The sequence below is a fragment of the Rhinoderma darwinii genome, chromosome 1, assembly GCF_050947455.1.
Source record: "Rhinoderma darwinii isolate aRhiDar2 chromosome 1, aRhiDar2.hap1, whole genome shotgun sequence".
NCBI lineage: Eukaryota > Metazoa > Chordata > Amphibia > Anura > Rhinodermatidae > Rhinoderma > Rhinoderma darwinii.
In genome coordinates this window covers 631414510-631439064 of record NC_134687.1, presented here as the reverse complement: position 1 = coordinate 631439064, position 24555 = coordinate 631414510, and the positions used below count along the sequence as shown (strand labels likewise).

The 24555-nt window shown below is 45.2% G+C and overlaps 1 pseudogene; it reads right to left on the bottom strand.

The window, feature by feature from the left end:
• Positions 1-24555, bottom strand: part of LOC142656808 (uncharacterized) — a 609035-nt pseudogene that overhangs the window by 527762 nt on the left and 56718 nt on the right.

The window sequence follows — 24555 nt, the reverse complement described above, 5'->3', positions numbered from 1 at the left end:
GAGAAGTGCGTCTTTGAGAAGAGTTCTCTGCCCTTCCTGGGCTACATCATCTCGGATCAAGGCCTCAAGATGGATCCTGAGAAAGTGAAGGCTGTCCTGGAGTGGCCACGTCCCCAAGGCTTAAGGACCATACAGCGGTTCCTGGGATTCGCAAATTGCTACCGGCAGTTTATTCCTAACTTCTCTTCTCTGACGTCTCCCATCTCGACCCTTACCAAGAAGGGTGTGAACGCTAAAGTGTGGACTCCAGAGGCAGAGTCCGCATTTATTAGCCTCAATAAATCCTTCACTTCAGCCTCGATCCTCCATCATCCTGACGTATCTCGGCAGTTCTCACTGGAAGTGGACACTTCCTCTGTCGGTGCAGGTGCACTTCTGTTCCAGAGGAGCTCCAAAGGAAAGGCAGTAGTATGTGGCTACTACTCTAGACTGTTTTCTTCTGCTGAGCGCAATTACTCCATTGGAGATCGGGAGCTGCTGGCCATCAAATTGGCTCTGGAGGAGTGGAGACATCTTCTGGAGGGCGCTGCTCACCCCATCCTGATCTTCACCGACCACAAGAACCCCACTTACCTTCAGTCCGCTCAAAGACTTAATCCTCGTCAAGCCAGGTGGTCGCTGTTCTTCACCCGTTTTCTGTTTGTGCTCCACTACCGTCCCGCGGTCAAGAATGTGAGGGCCGATGCCCTGTTCAGATCGTTTGAGACGGAAGACACGGTGGAGTCCCTTCAGACCATCATAGACCCGTCCTGCATTGTCACTGCTAATCCTCTGCAGGTTAGAGACATCCCTCCTGGGAGGACTTTTGTTCGGTTGGCAGACAGGAGAAGAATTCTTCGCTGGGGACATAGTTCTAAACTTGCTGGGCACGCCGGTGTCCGTAAAACCAGAGACCTGATTGCTCGTCACTTTTGGTGGTCCACGCTACCTAAGGATGTTCTGGACTTTGTCTCTTCTTGCACGGTGTGTGCCTCTAACAAAGTGACTCACTCCAAGCCTGCCGGTCTGCTTCAACCTCTGCCTGTACCCAATGTCCCCTGGCAGCACATTGCGATGGACTTCGTCACAGACCTTCCCCCCTCAGCAGTATGTAACACTGTCTGGGTGGTGGTGGACCGGTTCTCTAAGATGGCTCATTTTATCCCGCTGACCGGCCTACCTTCTGCTCCTCGTCTGGCAAGTCTCTTCATTCAGCACATCTTCCGCTTGCATGGCTTGCCTCTTCACATTGTGTCCGACTGGGGGGTTCAGTTTACCTCAAGGTTCTGGAGAGCCCTCTGTAAACTCCTGGATGTGAGATTGGACTTTTCCTCTGCCTATCATCCCCAGTCCAATGGGCAAGTTGAGAGGATCAACCAGATCATGGAGAATTATCTCCGCCACTTCATCTCTGCACAGCACGATAACTGGGCACAGCTTCTACCATGGGCCGAATTTTCTTACAACAACCACACAAGTGAGTCCACCACTTCCACTCCGTTTCACATCGTGTACAGTCAACATCCCAGAGTCCCTCTTCCTGTGTCGACTTCATCTCTGGTTCCCGCTGCTGACTCTGCATATGGGGACTTCCTGCAAATCTGGCAACAAACCCGGTCCTCTATTTTGCTGGCAGTAGATCGCATGAAGCGAAAGGCAGATACTAAGAGAAGAGAGCCCAGTATCTTCCGGGGACTAAAGTCTGGCTGTCCTCTCGGAACATTCGCTTGAAGGTGCCCTCATACAAGTTCGCTCCCAGGTTCCTTGGACCATTCGAGGTCCTGCAGCAGATCAACCCTGTCGCCTACAACCTTCGGCTGCCTCCTACCCTCAGGATTGCCAACTTCTTCCACGTCTCCCTCCTGAAGCCTGTGATCCTAAACCGCTATTCCAAGACTCCCAGCCCTGCGGTTGCTCCCAGCGGCTCCTCGGACATCTTTGAGGTCAAGGAGATCTTGGACACCAAGAGAGTGAGAGGAGAGACCTTTTATTTGGTAGATTGGAGGGGGTTTGGTCCCGAAGAGAGGTCCTGGGAGCCAGAGGAGAACCTCAATGCCCCAACTCTTCTAAAGAAGTTTCTCTCTCACTCCGGTCCCAAGAAGAGGGGGCGTAAGAGGGGGGATACTGTAATATCCGTGGCTGCGGGCTGTCAGCTCCAGCCTCCCGCTGACAGCCGCAGCCACGAGTCGGCAAGCGCTGGCCCCAGCCTCCTCCTCAGGAGACGCCAGCGCTTGAATCCACTCACCTCCACCGGAGCCCGCAGGGTGCGCGCGCATGCTCGTCCCTGCTCTTAAAGGGGCAGCGCGCGCACCGGACATCTTGAACGACCTTTGACCCGTGAGTACCCTGGGCTATAAGAGGGGTCCAGCCCCCTAGTTCGATGCCTGAGCGTTGTTAGTTTTCCCAGTCTGTCTTGCAAATGGTCCCTTAGTGTTTCCCGTTCCTGTTGTTACCCGTACCTTGTTCCCCGTTCCTGTTTCCCGTGCTTTGCCCTAGTATCAAGTTCTGCCACGTCCTGTGTCATCTGCCACGTTCAGAGGAATCTGCCACGTCCTGTGTCATCTGCCACGTCCGGAGGAATCCGCCACTTCCTGTGTCATCTGCCACGTCCAGAGGAATCCGCCACGTCCTGTGTCATCTGCCACGTCCGGAGGAATCCGCCACGTCCTGTGTCATCTGCCATGTCTAGAGGAATCTGCCACGTCCGGAGGAATCCGCCACGTCCTGTGTTACCTGCCACGTGCGGAGGAATCCGCCACATCTGGCGCAACTTGCGGCTCCTGTGTCATCCGCCACGTTTGGCGCCATCTGCTGCACCCATCTCATCTGTGCCAGAGCTGCGGCCACCATCTGGACTATTCAGGTACCCTTGTGCGGGACATTGTATTTCTGGGGTGTCCTGTTGATTGGCCAGCTGCCTCCCCGTTGCGGCGGTACGGCCTAGTGGATCCACTAACCCGCTCCGTGACAGTAGGGGCTTGTTTTTTTGCAGGACGGGTTGTAGTTTTTATTGCCACTATTTTGGGGAACATGCGACTCTTTGATCACTTTTTATTCTATGTTTTGGAAGGGGTGGTGACCAAAACAAAGCGATTCTGGCATTGTTTTTTGTTGTTTTTTTTGCAGTGTTTACCATGCGGAAAAAATAACATTATAGTTTTACAGTTTGGATCGTTACGAACGCGGTAATATCAAATATGTGTACTTTTTTTAATGTTTTCATTTTTTTTCCTATAATAAAAGACATAAAAAAAGGCAGTTTTTGTTTTTTTAACTTTTATTTTTACACTTTTATACAATATTTTTTCAACTTTTTTTTTGTCCCACTAGGGGACTTGAAGGCTTGCAGCACTGATCCCTATACTAATACATTACACTACCTACGTAGTGTAACACTGACAGCAAGCTCATCAGGACCTGCCGGAGGCGGGTCCTCCTAAGCTTCATACATGCAGGGCCGGCTCCAGGTATATGTGGGCCCTTGGGTGACAAAGACTTAGTGGGCCCCTTTGCGGGGAAACTCACGGCGGCAATAAAATTCCAAAAATCTTCACTTTGTGCCCCTATATAGACGTTAGGCCCTGTTTATGCCCCCATATAGAAGTTAGGTCCCCAGTTTGTACACCAATAAATATAGTGCCCTCTGTATATAGTGCCACACAACCCCCTCCTCCCAGGTAGTACCACACAGCCCCCTCCTCCCAGGTAGTGCCACACAGCTCGTGACGTCACTGTCTATATATGGACAGTGTTGTCAGGGGCAACCCCAGATCCATAGTCCCGGGCAGAGCACTACTAGCACTCTTCCTGGTAGTGGCGTAGCTAAAGGCTCATGGGCCCTGGTGCAAGAATTCAGCTTAGGCCCCCCCTACCCAACACCACCAGACCCCTGCGCACGCCTATGCCCAGCTGCCTTGCCCGACAGACCCCATGAATTCCCTCCCATTATAATGCCCCCATAGCTGCCCACACAGTATAATGATCCCCCATAGCTGCCCCCACATAGTATAATGCCCCCCGTAGCTGCCCCCACACAGTATAATGCTCCCCATAGCTGCCCCCACACTATAATGCCCCATAGCGGACCACCACAGTATAATGCCCCCCATAGCTGCTCCCACAGTATAAATCCACCACACAGTATAATGACCCCATAGCCGCTCCCCCACACAGTATAATGCCCCATAGCTGCCCCCACACTGTATAATACCCCCCATAGCTGACCACCACAGTATAATGCTCCCCGTAGCTGCCCCACACAGTATAATGCCCGCCATAGCTGCACCATACAGTATAATGCCCTCCATAGCTGCACCATACAGTATAATGCCCCCATAGCTGCACCATACAGTATAATGCCCCCCATAGCTGCACCATGCAGTATAATTCCCCCCATAGCTGCACCCTACAGTATAATGCCCCTATAGCTGCACCATACAGTATAATGCCCCAATAGCTGCCCCATACAGTATAATTCTCCCCAAATCTGCCCCATACAGTATAATGCCCCACATTGCCCCATACCATATAATGCCCCCCATAGCTGCACCATACAGTATAATGCCCCCATAGCTGCACCATACAGTATAATGCCCCCCATAGCTGCACCATACAGTATAATGCCCCCATAGCTGCACCATACAGTATAATGCCCCCCATAGCTGCACCATACAGTATAATGCCCCCCATAGCTGCACCATACAGTACAATGCCCCCATAGCTGCACCATACAGTATAATGCCCCCATACAGTATATTGCCCCCTCTGCAGCTACAATAGGACCCCCTCCCATACCTAATATAATGCCCCCATATGTACCTAAAAGAAATATAACAACATAATTACTTACCTATACCCATTCCCACGACGTGTGGAGGATCCTTCTCCTCATCTGCACTGTGCTGTGAGTGACTCGTCACAGACAGGCGCGATGTAGTAACGTCACTACATAGCGCCTGCCTGTTATGAGCTGCTCATGGCAGAGTGAATGCTGGAGCGAGGCTCCGGAATTCAACCCAACTGAATCTCTGTCCTGTGGATGCAGGCTCAGTTGGAGGTGGGACCAGCGCGGTCAGGCTAAATAACTGCTCTGGTCCTGGCATCGCTGTCCATATTCACTGTCCATATATGGACAGCAATGTCAGGGGTTTTCCCAGAGACGGAGTCCTGGAGCAGAGCCGCTAGCACTCTGTCTGGGACTCCTCTCCTTCTTGCATCACTGTCCATATATGGACAATGATGCCTTAACAACGGATGCGTCAGCACCCGGAGGCCGAGTGGGCCCCCCAAGTGGAGTGGGCCCCGGCACTTGCCCGGGTTTGCCGGGTGCTGACGCCGGCCCTGCGTACATGGCAGACCCAGAGGCCATTGTCAGGCCTCCAGTTGCATTGCCAGCTATAGGAACCCCTGCAATCGTGTCATGAGTGGATCCGATTTGCTACAAACCCCATAAGTGCGATAATCGCTATTGACCACCGCATTTAAGGGGTTAATTGCAGAAATCATCAGTGTTGGACTGCACCGGGAATAGTTCAGAAGCTGTACATTCTGTTGCGGGAACTAACCTCTCGCCAGGATGTACAGTTGAGTCCCTCCGTAGCCATTTTTCGGATTTTCACTTTTGTACCTTCCAAAAGCCATAACTTTTTTATTTTTTTTAAATTTCTTTGTAGGTTGAAATGGTAATAAAAAACAGTTTCCGAAATTTTTTAGAGGGTTTTGTTTTTTTGTGTTCTTCCATGTGGTAAAAATTACATGCTAACTTTATTATGTGGATCAATCTAATTACAGCGATACCTTATTTATGTATATTTTTTTTATGTTTTACTACTTTTACAAGGAAAAAACGGATTGTTAAAAATAAAAATTTTTTGTCTCCCCATATTCTGAGAGCCTTAACTTTTTTATTTTTCTGTCGATTGAGCGGTATGAGGGTTTATTTTTTTGCGGGGCAAGCTGTAGTTTCTACTGATACCATTTTGTGGTACATGAGACTTTTTTTTTCATTATTACGTTTTATTCGTATTGCAATAAACAAAAGTACAGTAGAAATATAATCACATACAACAACAGTATGCAAGTGGTAAGAGGACAACAGTAACATGTATATGTAATATAAAATATGCATGATGTAGCAATTGACACAAGGTCTAGAAGCATCTACAAAAAAAATAAGAAAAACTAAAATATAATGTAAACGTACAAATTACAGAAACAATTACATAAGTACTCAAAAATGATACATACATCAAAGTTATATATGTAAAATGAGAGAAACAAGAGACCCAAGAAAGAAGTGGGAAACAAAGAAGGGAGAAGGGAGAAAAAAAAGGGAGGGGCATTGCTGAGAAAGACCTTTTAAAAGTGAAGAGGCGAAGTCAGCAGGCATTATCATTCAACCAGCGAGGAAGAGCATCACTGTCTTTGAATGTAATCCAGCCTGTCCACGTGCAGAGGAATTTATTATTACAACCCATATCACTCGTCAACAGACTCTCCAGTCTCATAATGTGGTTCAATTCCGAAACCCATTCCAAAAGTGAGGGGCACTGTGTAGATTTCTAATGCCGAGTTATGACACATCTGCCAGCTGATAGAAAATGTTTGGAAAACATCTTTTTTCACTGCTGTCACATGACCAGGAATGATTAAAAGTGCAGCATAGTTCCAGGAGCAGTGAGACATCTCCAACAACGATCAGACATGGAAGGGAAATGCCCTATGTAAAAGGACCTTATAACTAAAGATTCCTACTCGATGGTAATAATTTTTTTCCTGAGCATAACAAGCTGTAGCAAAATTATGTTTGACTTTTTGATCACTTTTAATTTCATTTTTTTGCGGGAGATGAGGTAACCAAAAAACAGCAATTCTGGCGTTTTGTTTTTTTTACGGCGTTCACCAAGCGGGTTAAATAATGTTATATTCTAATACTTTTACGGACAAGATGATACTAGATATGTTTACGTTTTAATTTTTTTACATTGTGTTTGGGGAAAACGTTGTTTTTTAAAATAAAGTTAAAAAAAAACAAATCCTTAACTGTATTTAACTTTCTTTATTAGTCCCCCTAGTGGACTTACACCAGCGGTCTTTGGATCGCTGGCACTATATACTGCAATACTAATGTATTGCAGTATATTATTAGTTATTGGAGGCAGAGATTAATAGGAGTACAAAGATGGCAGACCTGGGGGCCTTCATTAGGCCCCCAGTTTGCCATGACGACCATCGGCACCCCTCGATCACGTCGCGGGGGGTGGGGCGTCGAGCCATCGTAGGGGCTCGGCCCTTCTTTCTAACCCCTTAGATGGTGCGATTGACTACGACATTTAAGGGGTTTAACGGGCAGAATCTTTGATTTGATCTTTGATTCAACCCGTTGCAGTGAGGTGACGGCTGTATTACACTGCCGTCACCCGCTAAGTAAGGAGCGTGCTCAGCCCGTTCCATACTTCCCTTTAACACTTATCACGTAGTTAAAAATCAAATATAAAAATGTCCATATATGTTAAAACCAAAAAGTTGACATTGATCTTACTGTCACTCTGGATTCTCCTGCAGTGTGGGTGAATTTATGAATACAGTAATAAGAAGCAAGGTTCATGGTGACAACTCAGCTTCTTTGCTTTGTAAGTAAACCAGGCTCTTCTTTTCTTCCTTATGTCCACAATACTTTTTCTCCATGGATCCCAATCAAAGTTGACCTCCGATAAATATAGTTTGGGTGTTTGGCAGATTCAGGTTAACTCCACCCAAAAAATTAACAAACACTATTATTGGCTGTTTAAGGTCTGTGAATAATCTAATGTGTTTAAAATCTTTTTTTGCTCCTATAGAATTTCCCACATTTTAAAGGAGAATATGGGTTCTACTCCATGTGAATTCTCTGAGGAGTTTCAAAATTTGATTTCTTTGTAAAATATATTCCACATATAAAACATCAAAATCGCTTCTCTCCTGTGTGGTTTCTCTGATGAGCCCTAAGTTTGCCTTTAGTTATAAAACATTTCTCACATTCTGAACATGAATAAGGTTTCTCTCCTGTGTGAATCATCTGATGTGTAACAAGATGTGATTTTTGTGTAAAACGTTTCCCACATTCTGAACATGAATATGGCCTCTCACCTGTGTGACTTCTCTTATGTATAACAAGATATGATTTATCTGTAAAATATTTACCACATTCTGAACATGAATACGGCTTCTCTCCTGTGTGACTTCTCTCGTGTATAACAAGATTTGGTTTTTGTCTAAAACATTTCCCACATTCTGAACATGAATATGGCTGCTCTCCTGTGTGAATTCTCTCATGTGTAACAAGACTTGATTTATGTGTGAAACATTTCCCACATTCTGAACATGAATATGGCTTCTCTCCTGTGTGTATTCTCTCATGTATAACAAGATCTGATTTTTCTGTATAACATTTCCCACACTCTGAACATGAATACGGCTTCTCTCCTGAGTGACGTCTCTCATGTTTAACAAGACTTGATTTATCTGTAAAACATTTCTCACATAGTGGACATGAATATGGCTTCTCCCCTGTGTCAATTATTTTGTTTGAAAAAATATCCGTGGTTTTTGTGAACTGTTTACCACATTGAAACCTTTTAACCCCTTTCTGAGCTGTAATTGTGGTAACAATCTGTGATTGGTCAGGAGAAGGTTTCTCAGGATTAGTTGAATTATATAATAGATCTGTAATATGAAGTCTTGGATGTACATTAAGGGTAAAGAGGTTTTCTCCTGAAGACTGCTGCATGATATCTTCATCTTCTATTTTATAATTTATCGATAACATGAAGTTTCCCTCAGATTTCTTACTGGGATTTTCTGTTAGGATTAAAAATGTATTTTGTTTTAAAACACAAAGTTGACTAATCTATAACATTCATATTAGGCTGGAAACACACATGCAGTGTTTTGAGCCAAGGCCAGAAGTGCATCAAACAGGAAGGAGAAGTTTAAGCCTTGCCTTATGAATCCATGCCTTGCTTCAGCACAAAAACCTGCCTCAAAAACTATATGTGTGATTCTAGCCTTATAACGCTTTGTATAACACTTTAAAATATATCCATGACAAAGTCCAGGATTCTAATCTAAACCCAGCCCTCCACTTTTATTACATAAAGCTTGACTTGATAAAAAAAATAAAAATTTTAAAAGAAGATCCTTGTCTGGCAATGCAGCCTGTCCTCTGCCAACACGTTTGGCCCTACAATACTAATTAGACATACAAAATCTTAACAGACAGACAATCTAATCTTGGCCATAGTCTAAATTTAACAAGATAATGAAACAAAGCACACATCTCTACTGAATTCACGGATATGACAATGAGGCCTGTAAATCCTAATGACTGAACAGCAACCGGATCTCAATTTTATAGCACATCTTTAGGATGCTGTGGAATAGACAGAGGTCATCAATAAGAATTTGTAATAAATATTTCCAGTATCTTGTTATATCATTCTACTAAGAATTCAGGCTGTTCTAAGGGGAAAGAGGGTCCTATCAAGCACTAAAAAAGTGGACCTAATAAAGTGGCCTCATTCAAGATTTAGGCATGTGACAGTTTAATATTAATTTATTTTTAATTTCCTCTGCCAACCTATATTTATTTAGTCTTGTTTTTCTCAGAACAAATAGAGCTTCGATATTGTGTTTTAAAATAAGTGATAGAGGCGAGAGGCGTGAGGGGAAAACTCTGCTGGACGTTTTAAAACATCCTTGCAGAGATGGGTGTGGACCACCAAAATGTTTATAGTATAGGGCAGTGGGTAACTAGTTAAAATAGGTGTAATTAATCTTTTTTTTTTTTAATCCAATATGTAAAAAAAAACACATCTTTAAACCCACTTTGAAAACTTCTTAAGGACCCTTAAAGTTTAGCTAATTTTTAGACAACTTTTCAGAATAATCTATCATATGTGTGCACAGGAGGAATAACACTATTTCTGACAATTATATGACATTGTTTTTAGCAGTCTTCCATCTGCAGGCTTTCACTCTAATTCTCAATTTTCCCTGAGGTAGTGGTTGGAGCTTAACTGCTATCATATCTTCTATACACTGCACACGCAGAGCAGAGAGCTATCCTGGTCCACTATCTCTCTGTAGCACATCCTTAGAAGCTATAGCAGCCTTGGTGCACATGCGTCCTTCTCCTGCTCCACTACCCTCTCCATGGACTTTTAGAAGCAGCAGCATCCACTGAGCTCTCTGTCTCTCTGCTCTTGCTTTGCACCTATTCCTGACAATATATTACTAGAACAAATTACCTAAAAAGCAAAATAGCATATTTAACTTTTTTAAACTATAAGCCTAAATGTGCTGAAAAGACCAAGAATTGATCATGAAAAAACAAAATTGCAAAAATCACATTGCTAGCCCAACAAATAAAAACGTTATAGCGAGGACTTCCGGTTCCGGCGCTGGCGATGCAGGACACAAGTGACTGAGCTCCCGCTCCCACCTAGCCTGCTTGCCTGCAACAGTCGCTTCGGTGGCGAAAATCAGCAGTCAGACACCGGCCCTGCACACTGGAGCGTACCCAGTGGTGCCTGCATGGAACGATACCTCATCAGAAGCGCACACAAGCCGGCCAAGGAGGATACAGCTGCGGCCGTGGAGAAGGGAGGTAAGATGGCGGCGCTTCCCGCCACTGCTCCCCCGCTATACACACAGGATGATGAGCTGCAACAGCCTCAGTCCCCGTTTTCAAGCCCTGCAGAGCCCATAGCCTCTTCTTATCCTGCACCTGTCGATTATATAGCCCTGGCCCATGAAGTGGCTAAGCGGATAGCTCCTGACCTGCAAAAGGCACTGGAAAAAACGGTGCAAGCTTCTCTTAACCGCATGCATGCGGATCTGGCACAAGTAACTTCCAGGACTGATGAATTAGAACAGCGTATAACGCTGTTGGAGGATGAATTTGAGCGCCTGCAATCCAAACTTAAAGTGGTGTTGTCTACTACTACGCAATTGGGGGACAAGGTGGAGGACCTAGAAAACCGCTCCAGTAGGAGCAACCTGCGACTTGTGGGTCTGAAAGAAGCGGTGGTCCCTTCTGATTTGCAGCGTCTATGTGAGAGGACATTGCCAGCAGCATTGGGTCTCCAGCATCCCTGCTGGGTGGAAAGGGCGCACAGGGTGGGACCGGACCCTAGAAATCTTCCATCAGCGGACGGCAGCAGCTCGCTACGCCCCAGACAAGTCATCTTTAAGCTGTTGGATTACAATGATAAGGTGGCACTTATGAAGGCATTTCGCAGCAGATCTCGACCTTTGGAGATAATGGGCATGAGAGTGCTACTTTTCGAGGACTATTCTACTGAGGTCGCGAAACGCAGATGTTCCTTCAGCAAGATCTGTACCACGCTGTTCCAAGCGAAAGTGCGTTTTAACCTGCAATATCCAGCCATCTTACGGGTGTTTCAAGAAAGCTGTTGGACCAAGACATTTACCACACCGAAGGAAGCGGAGGACGCACTTGCAGAGTTATGTAGAAACTGCCCCCCGCATGGGGAGCAACGCCGTCCAGCACACAGCCCACGTCGCAAGTCAAGAGAAGTCGGACGGAGTCGATTGGATATGGAGCGAACCTGGGCAGAAGCTTTAATGCCCACACCCGGAAGAGCCCGTGGAGGAAGATCCAGGAACAGAGGGGACACTCCGAAGCCGCAGAGACGGCCGCGGAACCGCACCCGGTCTACGTCTCCTGATTCACGAGCGGAGTTTTCTCAGGACCCTTATATCTTATGAGGTGGTTCTGTGGATGCTGTAGATCAATCGCAGGTTTCGATCTTTTGCAGATAAGTTTGCAGATAATTCTTGATGATTGCACTTGACTGTCTTATAATGCAGCATTTTTTCTGTCGTCAAATTCTCTAATGTTACAATGTTAAAATGTATGCTTTTTGATATTCTGCCGTATTCACACTGCAGGGGGCTTGAGTTTGAGTTAGGGCCTGTTCTAGGCTCTCTACTTAGGTGCATTTCCGATCGAGAATTCTACAAGGCCTCTCTCTCGTACAGAACTATTAATGTCCGTGGCAGGTCACAAACTCGGGGAATGGTCGCTAGGGGCCACTGGGTCGTTGTTCGTGGCAGCCTTGAAGTGGAGCAGTGTTTATGTCTATATACTATACTGTAATCTGAACGGATTCTGGGCTGTTGGTCCTTTGGTATAAGAATGTGTACCGGTTGCAAGGGGTTTATGGTATGTTATGGGCTGGTGCAGCGCTGTCACTATATGTGATTAAAAAAAAAGCAGGTCTGGGGGGAGGGGAGGGGGAGGGAGAGACGTGTTAGTGCACAACAGAAAAAAGTGAAGTCTCTTACGCCAATGGGTACTAGTGGGTTGAAGGCCCTTGCCGCAGGCATTTTTTCTTTTTCTTTTGGTCAAGGTCTGATGGCTTTGATTTGGAGTTTAGTTTTGTTCTCTAGGCTGGGTTTTGGCTGTGTTCTTAATGTTTATGCATGGCTTTTAGGTAAAGATGGATCCGACTCCCCGAACCGATCACGGCTTTTTGACGCCTTAGCTCATCTTATGCATTGCCCAATAACATGAAAATAATTTCATGGAACGTCAAGGGACTTAGATCCCCACAGAAAAGGACCAAACTTTTGCGACACCTGAAACGATTACATCCAGATGTTGCCCTGTTACAGGAAATTCACCTTACCGAGCCAGAATTTAAGTATCTGCAAAAGTTCTGGGTGGGTCAAGTTTTTGGCTCAGCTGCTAGAGATGATAAAGCGGGAGTCATAATTTGCTGCACAAAAATTTTGCTTTTACATTGGTATCCCAGGAACGTGATAATGAGGGCCGTTGGATCCATCTAGTGGTGGAACATGCAGGGGAAACTATTAGTATCCATAATGTTTATGGCCCGAATGCGGCCAACACAGGGTTTTTTGGTCACTTGGAAGCCCAACTTCAGCAGGACCGCACCAAATTATTAGTACTAGGGGGAGACATTAATACGGTAAGGTCCTCCAGGGAGGATAGGCGTGCAGGGGCCATTTCGCATAGAAATAGGGATAGGATCTTGCCAGACTTTTTAAGACACACTGCCCTTACAGATGCTTGGAGGAATTTACACCCTGATGCTCGGGAATACACACACTATTCTCATGTCCATCGTGGTCGCGTATTGATTATTTGCTCATGAATGACTCCTTTTCCCGCCGGTTGAGTGACGCGGCAATATAGGATCTCATCATTTCGGATCATGCCCTGGTTACCATTACTCTGGCCGACACAGTAGCTAGGGGACTGGATTTTATATGGAGGGTCACCTCCTTTCTGGCAACGGATGAGGGCTTTTTACAGAAGTTAAGGGGATGGTGGACGGAATTTGATGGGGATAATGCGTCGCATCGTTCGGACCCGTCATTGTATTGGCGTACAGCTAAAGCGGTAATTCGCAGGAAAATTATGCAATTTATGTCTAATCTTAAATGCAAGACTAACGAAGGGTACAAGACAGCGAGTGAATGATTACGGTGTGCATACGCAACATTTTTACACTCTCCGTCAAAGTCTCTGGGGGAGACCTGGAGGGAAGCCAAGCGGCAATTTTATCAGTGGTTAGATAAAAGAGAAAGTATTTATTGGTCCCAATTTGATGCTGATTTCATGCGTTTCAGCAATAAAGCGGGCAAATTATTAGCACGCCTAGCAAAGGGGAGGTATGCACCATCGCACATTTTAACACTTAACGACACCAACGGAATTCCTACATCAGATCCAAAAAAAATTAACACTATTTTGCGTAAGTATTACCAAGCCCTTTACTCAGACACGCCCATTGACCCCCAAAAAGGTAGGGAATTTTTGGAAAGGGTAAATTTGCCTGGGCTCACTCAGGAGCAGAACGATTACCTGAGCGCATAGGTTACATTGGAGGAAATCACGAGTACCATTAGGACCTTATCCAACGGAAAGGCCCCGGGGCCAGATGGGTTTACGGGAGGATTTTTTAAGTACCTAAGAGAGGAAGTTAGCCCCACCTTGGTGGAATATTATAATATTTTACTAAGGTCCGGTACTTTCCCAACTTTCCTGAATGTACCAATAGGTGTTTGTTGGTTAATTTTTGCTGTGTGTTTTCCACAGATATACGTACTTCAGGGTCCATGGATCACAAAGCGAGAGAACGTATTTGGCGCTCTCAAATGGACCAGGTTTTTAACGACGAGTCAGCTCAGCTTGTTTTTAATGGTCAGGGAAATGTGAATGAAACGCAAAACAAATATAAAAATTTACCCCACCGCCGCATGAAAATTTGGTGGAATAAAATTTTCTTGGAGAATTATATCCAAAGAAAACTCATTCCCAGGCGCCTCAGAGTCCAGATCTTCCCATCTTTCCCAATTGACGATGATATATTTATTACCAAATGGGAGGATATCTGTAGCCAGAGCTCTTTGGGCTTTATAGAACTTCTAGTAGGCCTTAACCAGACCATGCTAGATCAAATTGACATAGAAATCGATACCACACAATCTCTGTTGAATACAAAAATGACACCTGAAAACCTATGCTCTTTCAACCAAACACTTGAAGTGCAATTTATTGAATGGGAAAAGGAGATAAAGGATAAGAAATCTAAAAAGTTTGCTAGAGATACCAATGATTACGCACAGAAAAAAGTGTATAAATGGAGGAAAAACCATCTTCCGGCTAAATTAAATCGTTCTATTTCAATAACTTCACTGTCCTCACAAAGCGAGTCAGACAGTGGATCCCGTCAACGGATGTATCACCCGTATGGCACCAGACAAAAAAGGAAGATGGTACACAAACAAACATCTAACAAAAGGAAACCTGAGATGGGAGAAACTTCAAACCATCTTAAGGTAATTAACCTATCATCACACAATTTCTCTACCTCAGATATGGAGGTACTGGAAAAGGGGCTGACTTTTTCCCCATGTGCCCGATTTGACAGCTTTTCAGCAATCAAAGACCTCCATATTTTTGGTAGATCTCTGATTTATAAAAAATTCTTCGACAGGGCAGAGTTTAACGAAATGTTTACAACCACAGTGGAACAACAAACCCTACGTGATCTAGAAGAACTATTGAGAGAACAGGAATCCGAACCGTCAGGTAAAGTCCCCGTATCAATAAGAATTAAATCCAAACGCTTTCCTGCAATGACTATGTGCCCAGCAGTAGACTCATTTGTGAAATCAGTGAGTCGTGAATTTGCGAAAATACCCAATAACATCGCATGTGACAATTTATCAAAATCTCAAAGACAAAGCCTTAAGAAACTGACCAAAATGGATGATGTTGTGTTTAAGGCAGCCGACAAAGGCGGTTATGTCGTGGTCTGGCCGTGTACTATGTACGAAATTGAGGCTCACAGACAACTGTACGATAAAAACGGTTACAAAAAATTAACCTATAACCCTTTGTCTGCCTTTAAACTAGATCTACAAAAAATATTGAATAAAGCCTTATTTGACAACACCATCACAAAAGACCTCTATGAAGCACTTACAGTAGTTGAACCAACTATCCCAACCCTTTACTTACTCCCTAAAGTACATAAAGACCCTAAGATCCCTCCTGGAAGTCCCATCATATCAGGTAGGGGCAATATGGCAGAAAAAGCCTGTAAGTTTATTGACCATAACTTAAAGGGATTTGTCGAGTGTCTACCGTCATACATACGAGACACAGCGGATCTACTTCAAAGGGTTGATGGAATTAATATAGAGGACAACATGTTGCTAGTCACTTGCGACGTTGAGTCGCTATATACTAGCATCCGTCATGCTGACGGACTCAAAGCAGTGGAGTTTTTTCTTAATACAAAGAATTTGGAAACTAATTTTGCTTAATTCATACTCACCTTACTGGAATTCGCCCTTACTCACAATTTTTTTTTTTTTAATGGGTCTTTCTACCTACAGCTCCAGGGAACGGCAATGGGGGCGGCTTGCGCACCCTCATATGCCAATCTGTTCCTGGGGCTGTGGGAGAGAGACCTGTTTCAGGGCGGACGGAATGCTTCAATGGACGAGGTCATATTTTGGGCCCGGTACATTGATGACATCCTACTTATTTGGAATGGCACGTCGGCATCACTTGCAACATTTATACAAGACTTGAATAGAAATGATTTTAACATTAAGTTAACTTACCATTTTGATAAACATCAAGCAGAATTCTTGGATATCAAATTATTAAGGGACTCTAACGGGTTCCTTCAAACTGATGTTTTCCGCAAAACTACTGCGGTAAACTCTCTCCTTCATGCTTCTTCCTCTCATCCTCAACAGACTATACGGGCAATACCAACAGGCCAATTCTTGAGGATCAGAAGCATTTGTTCCTCTACTTAGGTTTTTGAAAAACAGGCCTACGACCTCACCAACCGTTTCTTGGCCCGCGGGTATAGTAAAAGATCGATTAAAAAAGCATACCACCGTGTGAAAAGCACCCCGAGAGAGAGCCTCCTATTTCCCAAACCGAAAAACCAATCTGAAGTACAGGTAAGATTCACAACAAATTACCACTCACGCTGGTTTCAGATGAAAGAAATAATTAAACAATTCTGGCCTATTCTACTTACAGACCCCACAATAGAGAAATACATCACTAAATACCCAAGTATTTCTGCAAGACGATCACAGAATCTTAAAGATCATCTCGTCAAAAGTTACTATCAACGTAACAATTTGAAATTTCCATTTGGCACCAAGGGCCCAAAATGGGTCTGCAGAGCATGTGGAAATTGTGTTGCATACTCCAACATTGAGAGGGCGACCTCTTTCTCTGACTCAGCAGTTAAGAAGACTTTTTCCATTACTCATTCAATCTCGTGTTCAACAAAGGCAGTAGTTTATTATGCTACATGCCCATGCCCAAAAATATACATCGGTCTCACTACTAGAGAATTTAAGATCCGGGTGAGAGAACATGTAAGAGACATAATGGGAGCAAATGCCAGTGATACACTAGAATTTCTCAAACCTGTGGCTAGACACTTCAAGACACACCACGCATGTGATCCAACGAAGTTGAAAGTCAGAGGTATTGACTTCATTGAGCCAAATATCCGTAAAGGTGATATATCAAAAAAATTGGCCCAGTATGAATCAAAGTGGATCTGGACTCTGGGGACCTTGCGTCCATTTGGACTAAATGAAAACTTGAACTTTGCTCCATTTCTCTGACCATTGGCCTCCAGTGGGTCACTCTTTTTAACCCCTTAGTGACCACTAATACGCCTTTTAACGTCATTCACTACTGGGCTTTAGGCTAGGCTGACGCCTTTTCACGTCAGCCTAGTCTAAGTCCTGCACGGGTCTCCCGTGCAGGCTGGTGCCGGGGCTCTGCTGTCTGATGACAGCTGAGCTCCTGCTCCAACACCCGCGATCGAAGTTTACTTCGATCGCGGCCGTTTAACCCGTTAAATGCCGCCGTCAATAGCGACCGCGGCATTTAACTTTGTTTACAGAGGGAGTGCGCTCCCTCTCTCACCCATCGGCGGCCCGCGAATGCAATCGCGGGTCTCCGATGGGGTGTCATGGCAGCCGGGGGCTTGATAAAAGCCCCCAGGTCTGCCCTGGACATATGCCTGTTAGGACGCGCCGGAGGCACGTCCTAACAGATTGCCTGTCAGATTTACACTGACAGGCAATAATGCTCTGGTATACGAATTATACCAGAGCATTATAGCAGCGATCGGAATATCGCACAGTAAAGTCCCCTAGTGGGACTAATAAAATAAGTCATCAAAGTGAAATAAAGATTAATAATAAAAAGTACAGTAAAAAAATAAATAAAACCATTTTTTTCCATAAAAAGTGGTTTTATTTAGTAAAAGTGTAAAAAAAAAAGTACACATATGTGGTATCGCCGCGACCGTAATGACTCCATTAATAAAGTTAATATGTCATTTAAACCGCAAAGTGAACACCGTAAAAAAAAAACGCCAAAAACTATGGCGAAATTGCAATTTTTTTCCATTGCCCCCCAAAAAAGTCATAATAAAAATGAATCAATAAGTCCCATGCACCCCAAAACAGTACCATTCAAAACTACGTCTCGTCCCGCAGAAAACAAGTCCAAAAAATCACTACATTGATGGAAAAATAAAAAAATTACGGCTCTTGGAATGCGACGATGCAAAAACAAATAATTTTAGTTCAAAAGTGTTTTTATTGTGCAAAAGTCGTAAAACATAAAAAAACCTCCACATATGTGGTATCGCCGTGATCGTACCGACCCATAGAATAAAGGTAACATGTTAATTACGTCGCACAGTGAACGGCGTCAATTTAAAAACGCATAGAACAATGGCGGAATTTCAGTTTTTTTTTATAATCCCCCCCAAAAAGGTTAATAAAAGTTAATATAAAAATTATATGTACCCAAAAATGGTGCCATTAAAAAGCACAACTAATCCCGCAAAAAACAAGTCCTCATACAGCTATGTAGACGAAAAAATAAAAACGTTATAGCTCTTTGAATGCGACTATAGAAAAACGAATAAAATAGCTTGGTCATTAAGGCCTAAAATGGGCTGGTCACTAAGGGGTTAATTATATAATATACGTGTTTACATTTTAATGTATTTTTTTGTACTGTTATTAATCTGCCCTCCATTTTAAATTTTCCTGTAGATAGTCATGCCGTTTTTGTACTGAACAATCGCGGAGGGACAAACCATCACATGAAGATTTTATACACAGGGAAGAACAGGGAGTATAGAAGCCATAGGATAAAAATAAACCTTTATTGCATAGAATATACACATTACATAGAAGAATTTTAAAAAGGTACAATTGGAAAGAGTGACTCTGAAGTTTCCAATGCAGACGGGCAGGCTCAATAAGTCAGATGTAAACATACAGGAAGATTACCACTAACATGTGTGAGCAAAAGCAAACAAGGATACTGAAGAGCATGACATGATATAAATATAAATATAAATGTAGGAATACAAACCAGAAACACATTAATGCATGTGCAGGTTTCCGAGTCGTATCCCATAGTAGGCAAAGTATAGCAGTCAACACTCCATCTCAAGATAGTTAACGTTTGCAAATATGACCCAAATGAAAAGGTGTATCTTACCCATAGTGCAGTGTATTTGGAGCCTGACGGACGTATGGAAAACCCCAACGCGCGTTTCGCGGTATGCTTCCTCAAGGGGTATACAGTGTCTAGTTCAGAACAGCCTTAAATACTATAGAAAACAGGTGTGTAATGGATCTGCCAGGCACTACGTCTGTGGAGACTCCCAGGGTTAATCAGTCGACACCTGAGGCCAGACCTCTTAGACTGACACCGGCTCCCACCAATCAGGGTGGCAGGCTCAGGAGTGGGAGAGCCTATCGCGGCCTGGTCAGTCAGAGTTAGCTCCGCCCCCTGTCCATTTATACCTGCAGCTAGGCCGTGCATTGATTATCGTAACCTGAATAAGGTCACTGTAAGGAACCAGTACCCACTTCCTTTGATTCCGGATCTTTTTAATCAGGTTCAGGGAGCCCAATGGTTTTCTAAGTTCGATCTACGGGGGGCATATAACCTTGTCCGTATCAAAGAGGGGGATGAGTGGAAAACTGCGTTCAACACACCCGAGGGTCATTTCGAATACCTGGTCATGCCCTTTGGGTTGTGTAACGCCCCTGCTGTCTTCCAGAATTTTATTAATGAAATCCTGAGAGAGTACCTGGGTAATTTTCTTGTTGTGTACCTTGATGACATACTGGTGTTTTCCAAGGACTGGTCCTCTCACGTGGAGCATGTCAGGAAGGTGCTCCAGGTCCTTCGGGAGAATAATCTGTTTGCTAAGACTGAAAAATGTGTCTTTGGGGTACAGGAGATACCATTTTTAGGGCAAATCCTCACTCCTCATGAATTCCGCATGGACCCTGCCAAGGTTCAAGCTGTGGCGGAATGGGTCCAACCTGCCTCCCTTAAGGCGTTACAGTGTTTTTTAGGGTTCGCCAACTATTACAGGAGATTTATTGCCAACTTCTCGGTCGTCGCTAAGCCTCTTACGGACCTTACCCGCAAGGGTGCTGATGTCCTCCATTGGCCCCCTGAGGCCGTCCAGGCCTTTGAGACTCTCAAGAAGTGCTTTATCTCGGCCCCCGTGCTGATTCAGCCCAACCAAGAGGAGCCATTTATTGTGGAGGTTGACGCTTCCGAGGTGGGAGTGGGGGCCGTCTTGTCCCAGGGTACCAGCTCCCTCACCCATCTCCGCCCCTGTGCTTACTTCTCTAGGAAGTTTTCGCCCACGGAGAGTAACTATGATATTGGCAACCGCGAACTTCTAGCCATTAAATGGGCTTTTGAGGAGTGGCGGCACTTCCTGGAGGGGGCCAGACACCAGGTAACGGTCCTTACGGATCACAAGAATCTGGTTTTCCTAGAATCGGCCCGGAGGCTTAATCCTAGACAAGCTCGGTGGGCACTATTCTTTACCAGATTTAATTTCTTGGTTACCTATAGGGCTGGGTCCAAGAATATTAAGGCTGATGCTCTGTCACGTAGTTTCATGGCCAATCCTCCTTCCGAGAAGGATCCCGCTTGTATTTTACCCCCTGGTATAATCGTCTCTGCCACGGATTCTGATTTAGCTTCTGATATCGCGGCTGATCAGGGTGCAGCTCCCGGGAACGCCCCTGGGGACAAACTGTTTGTTCCCCTGCAATACCGGCTGAGGGTACTCAGGGAAAACCATGACTCCGCTCTATCTGGTCATCCTGGCATCTTGGGCACCAAACACCTCATTACCAGAAACTATTGGTGGCCTGGGTTGCCTAAAGATGTTAGGGCTTGCGTCGCCGCTTGTGAGGTTTGCGCTAGGTCCAAAACCCCTAGGTCCCGACCTGCGGGCCTACTACGTCCCTTGCCCATTCCCCAGAGACCTTGGACCCATATCTCCATGGATTTTATCACCGATTTGCCTCCATCTCAGGGCAAGTCGGTGGTGTGGGTGGTAGTCGACCGCTTCAGCAAGATGTGCCACTTTGTGCCCCTTAAGAAGCTACCTAACGCCAAGACGTTAGCTTCTTTGTTTGTGAAACACATCCTGCGTCTCCATGGGGCCCCAGTCAATATCGTTTCGGACAGAGGGGTACAATTTGTTTCCTTATTTTGGAGAGCCTTTTGTAAAAAGTTGGAGATTGATCTGTCCTTCTCCTCCGCCTTCCATCCCGAAACTAACGGCCAAACGGAAAGGACCAACCAATCCCTGGAACAATATTTAAGGTGTTTCATCTCTGACTGTCAATTCGATTGGGTCTCATTCCTTCCCCTTGCTGAATTTTCCCTGAATAACCGGGTCAGTAACTCGTCAGGGGTCTCCCCGTTTTTCTGTAATTTCGGGTTTAACCCAAGGTTCTCCTCCGTCTCCCCTGGTTGTTTCAATAATCCTGAGGTAGAGGATGTTCATCGGGAACTGTGCACTGTCTGGGCCCAGGTTCAGAAGAACCTAGAGGCGTCCCAGAGCGCACAAAAGATTCAGGCAGATAGTAGACGTTCTGCTAACCCCCGGTTTGTCGTCGGGGATTTGGTCTGGTTGTCGTCCAGGAACTTGCGCCTTAAGGTCTCGTCCAGGAAGTTTGCTCCCCGATTTATTGGGCCTTATAAGGTCATTGAAGTCCTCAACCCTGTATCCTTCCGTCTGGAGCTGCCCCCATCCTTCCGCATACACGACGTCTTTCATGCCTCCCTCCTTAAACGCTGCTCCCCGTCCTGGTCCCCCTCTAGGAAACCTCCTGTTCCCGTTCTCACCCCTGAGGGGGTGGAATTCGAGGTGGCCAAGATTGTGGACAGTAGGATGATCCAGGGCTCCCTCCAGTACCTGGTCCATTGGAGAGGATACGGGCCGGAGGAGAGGACTTGGGTACCTGCTCGAGATGTTCACGCTGGGGTATTGGTCAGGAGGTTCCACCTTCTCTTCCCCACTAAACCGGGTCCTCTTAGTAAGGGTCCGGTGGCCCCTCATAAAAGGGGGAGTACTGTAATGGATCTGCCAGGCACTACGTCTGTGGAGACTCCCAGGGTTAATCAGTCGACACCTGAGGCCAGACCTCTTAGACTGACACCGGCTCCCACCAATCAGGGTGGCAGGCTCAGGAGTGGGAGAGCCTATCGCGGCCTGGTCAGTCAGAGTTAGCTCCGCCCCCTGTCCATTTATACCTGCAGTTTTCTCTTCCTCATTGCTTGTTATTCTTTTGGATTCCTGGCCCCACTGCTGCTTGCTCCAGCCTGCTTCTGCCGTGCTTCTGCCTTGCTGCAGTTCCCCTTGTCTTGCTTTGCTTTGCCCCTGGCTTGCTTCTGTCTCCGTGCCCGCTCGGGTTACTCACTTCGTCCTGGTCCTGACTGTTCGTTCGCCGCTCCGTTTCCTCGTGGCGTTCCGTGGCTACTGCCCCTTCCCTTGCGTGTTCCCTGTTTGTTTTCCTGTGCACTTAGACAGCGTAGGGACCGCCGCCCAGTTGTACCTCGTCGCCTAGGGCGGGTCGTTGCAAGTAGGCAGGGACAGGGCGGTGGGTAGATTAGGGCTCACTTTCCCTTCACCTCCTTCCTGCCACCACAAGGTGTGTGCGATATCACCTGATCCAAGGAGAGTGCAGCGCATATCTTCCGCCGACAACCGGATGTGAGGCATGCCCCACTTCCATACCCCAGCGCCGTAGCGCATATCCAGGGTCCCCGACGCGTACAGGGACCCCGGACATGCGCAGTGCGCTACAGGGGCGGGAACGGGGCGTCAACACAGCGGTGACGAACGGGAGAGACGCGCATCTCATTGGACGAGGGACACGACGGAGAGGTAAGGAAATCCCATAGGCCAGTTTTACGTTCTGAGTGGATATCATGTGTGTTGTGTCAGTTTACAAGTTCTATGAGAAACAAGGAGTCTATGCATACACGAATAAAAGTGAATGCATGAATATAGGTGATCAAAGAAAAAAGACACATTGTACTCTCTTCATAGAAGAGATAGAGTGTCTTAAGATATGTGAGTATATAGTGATTGCCACTAACTTAGTTGCAAACATGTGAACACAAATTTAATGCACAATATGACAGAATAAAATACACAGATAAAACTACATCATATTGGTACCCCATAATTATACAGGATAAGTGAAGGACATGCCTTTATAATTAGTGGGTGAGGCCAAATGTTTCCAATAGTAAATTGTACACATGGGGCCAACTAGAAAAATCGATAAAAAGAGAAAGTGTGAGATACATTATCTCATTACATAAAGTAATAAAAAATATACTATCATCACAAGTAGAAACAAGCCCTAAGAGAAGGGAACTGTTATCAGTACATCATCGAACGTGAGAAGGGGTTGGTGACACTATACACAGCAGATTTTTCCTCTCCATCAATATTTCGACCAGGATCCGGTTCTAGGTTAGGAATTCGTATCTAAAAAAGGCTGTCAGACGAAATAAGTACCTAAATAACACAATAAAAGACACATGTTAAAAATAAATTAAAAGCAAAAACAGAAGGTGGTAGGATAGTTAGAGGGAATTTATAGAAAGAATGCAAAGTTCAGTTGTTCATTGAGGCCATTTGGCACCATAGAGCCTAGCTTCACAATCCACATACATTCTCTCTGGGCCAGAACCTTCTTCAAGTCGCCCCCTCTGATGCCACAGTGTATACGATCAATACCACGAATCATAAGGGATCTTGGACTGCAATCATGACATTCTTTAAAGTGTCTGGGTAACGTTTTTAGTTGTCCCAGATCACTGATTTTCTTAGCTCCAATAATATCCCTGACATGCTCCCTAGTACGTATCCTCAACTGACGAGATGTTAAGCCCACATAAATTTTTGGGCAGCCGCATAGAGCATAGTATACAACGTATGTAGTACTACAAGAGATATAATCTCTGATTGTAAATGTTTTACTACCATCTGTTGTCTTAAAGTCCTTAGCTCTGCTAATATTTGGGCATGCGACGCAGTCACCGCATGGGTAACATCCAGTTATGGGTTCCCGTGCACCAAAGGGGTTGACAGTTTTGGGTACATAATGACTTTTAGTCAGGAGGTCCTTGAGATTTTTGCTCCTCCTAGCTGTCATCATGGGTTTTAGCGATAGACTCTTTGCTAGGGCTGGTTCTGACCTTAAAATGGGCCAATATTGTGCCAAAATAGTCCTCATCTTATCCCATTGATTGTTATATGTCGTGATGAAACGAGTTTGGTTATCGACAGTGGGATGACTTTTGTTTTGTAGGAGCTCGAGACGCGGAGTTTTTCTAGCCCTATTGTAGCCAGATTTAATGAGGCGTGTACTGTATCCTCTATCTGAAAATCTGGATTTCAGGTCATCTGACTGTCGCTCAAAGAGTCTATCGGTGGAGCAGATCCGCTTCATCCTGAGGAACTGCCCAACCGGGATGGCTCTGACAGTGGACCGAGTATGAAAAGAGGTGGCATGCAGCAAGGAATTTACTGATGTGGACTTCCGAAAGACATCTGTCTGAAGGAATCCATCACAATCAGTAAAAATCTGTATGTCCAAAAAATCTATTTGTTGTTTATGTGATTTATA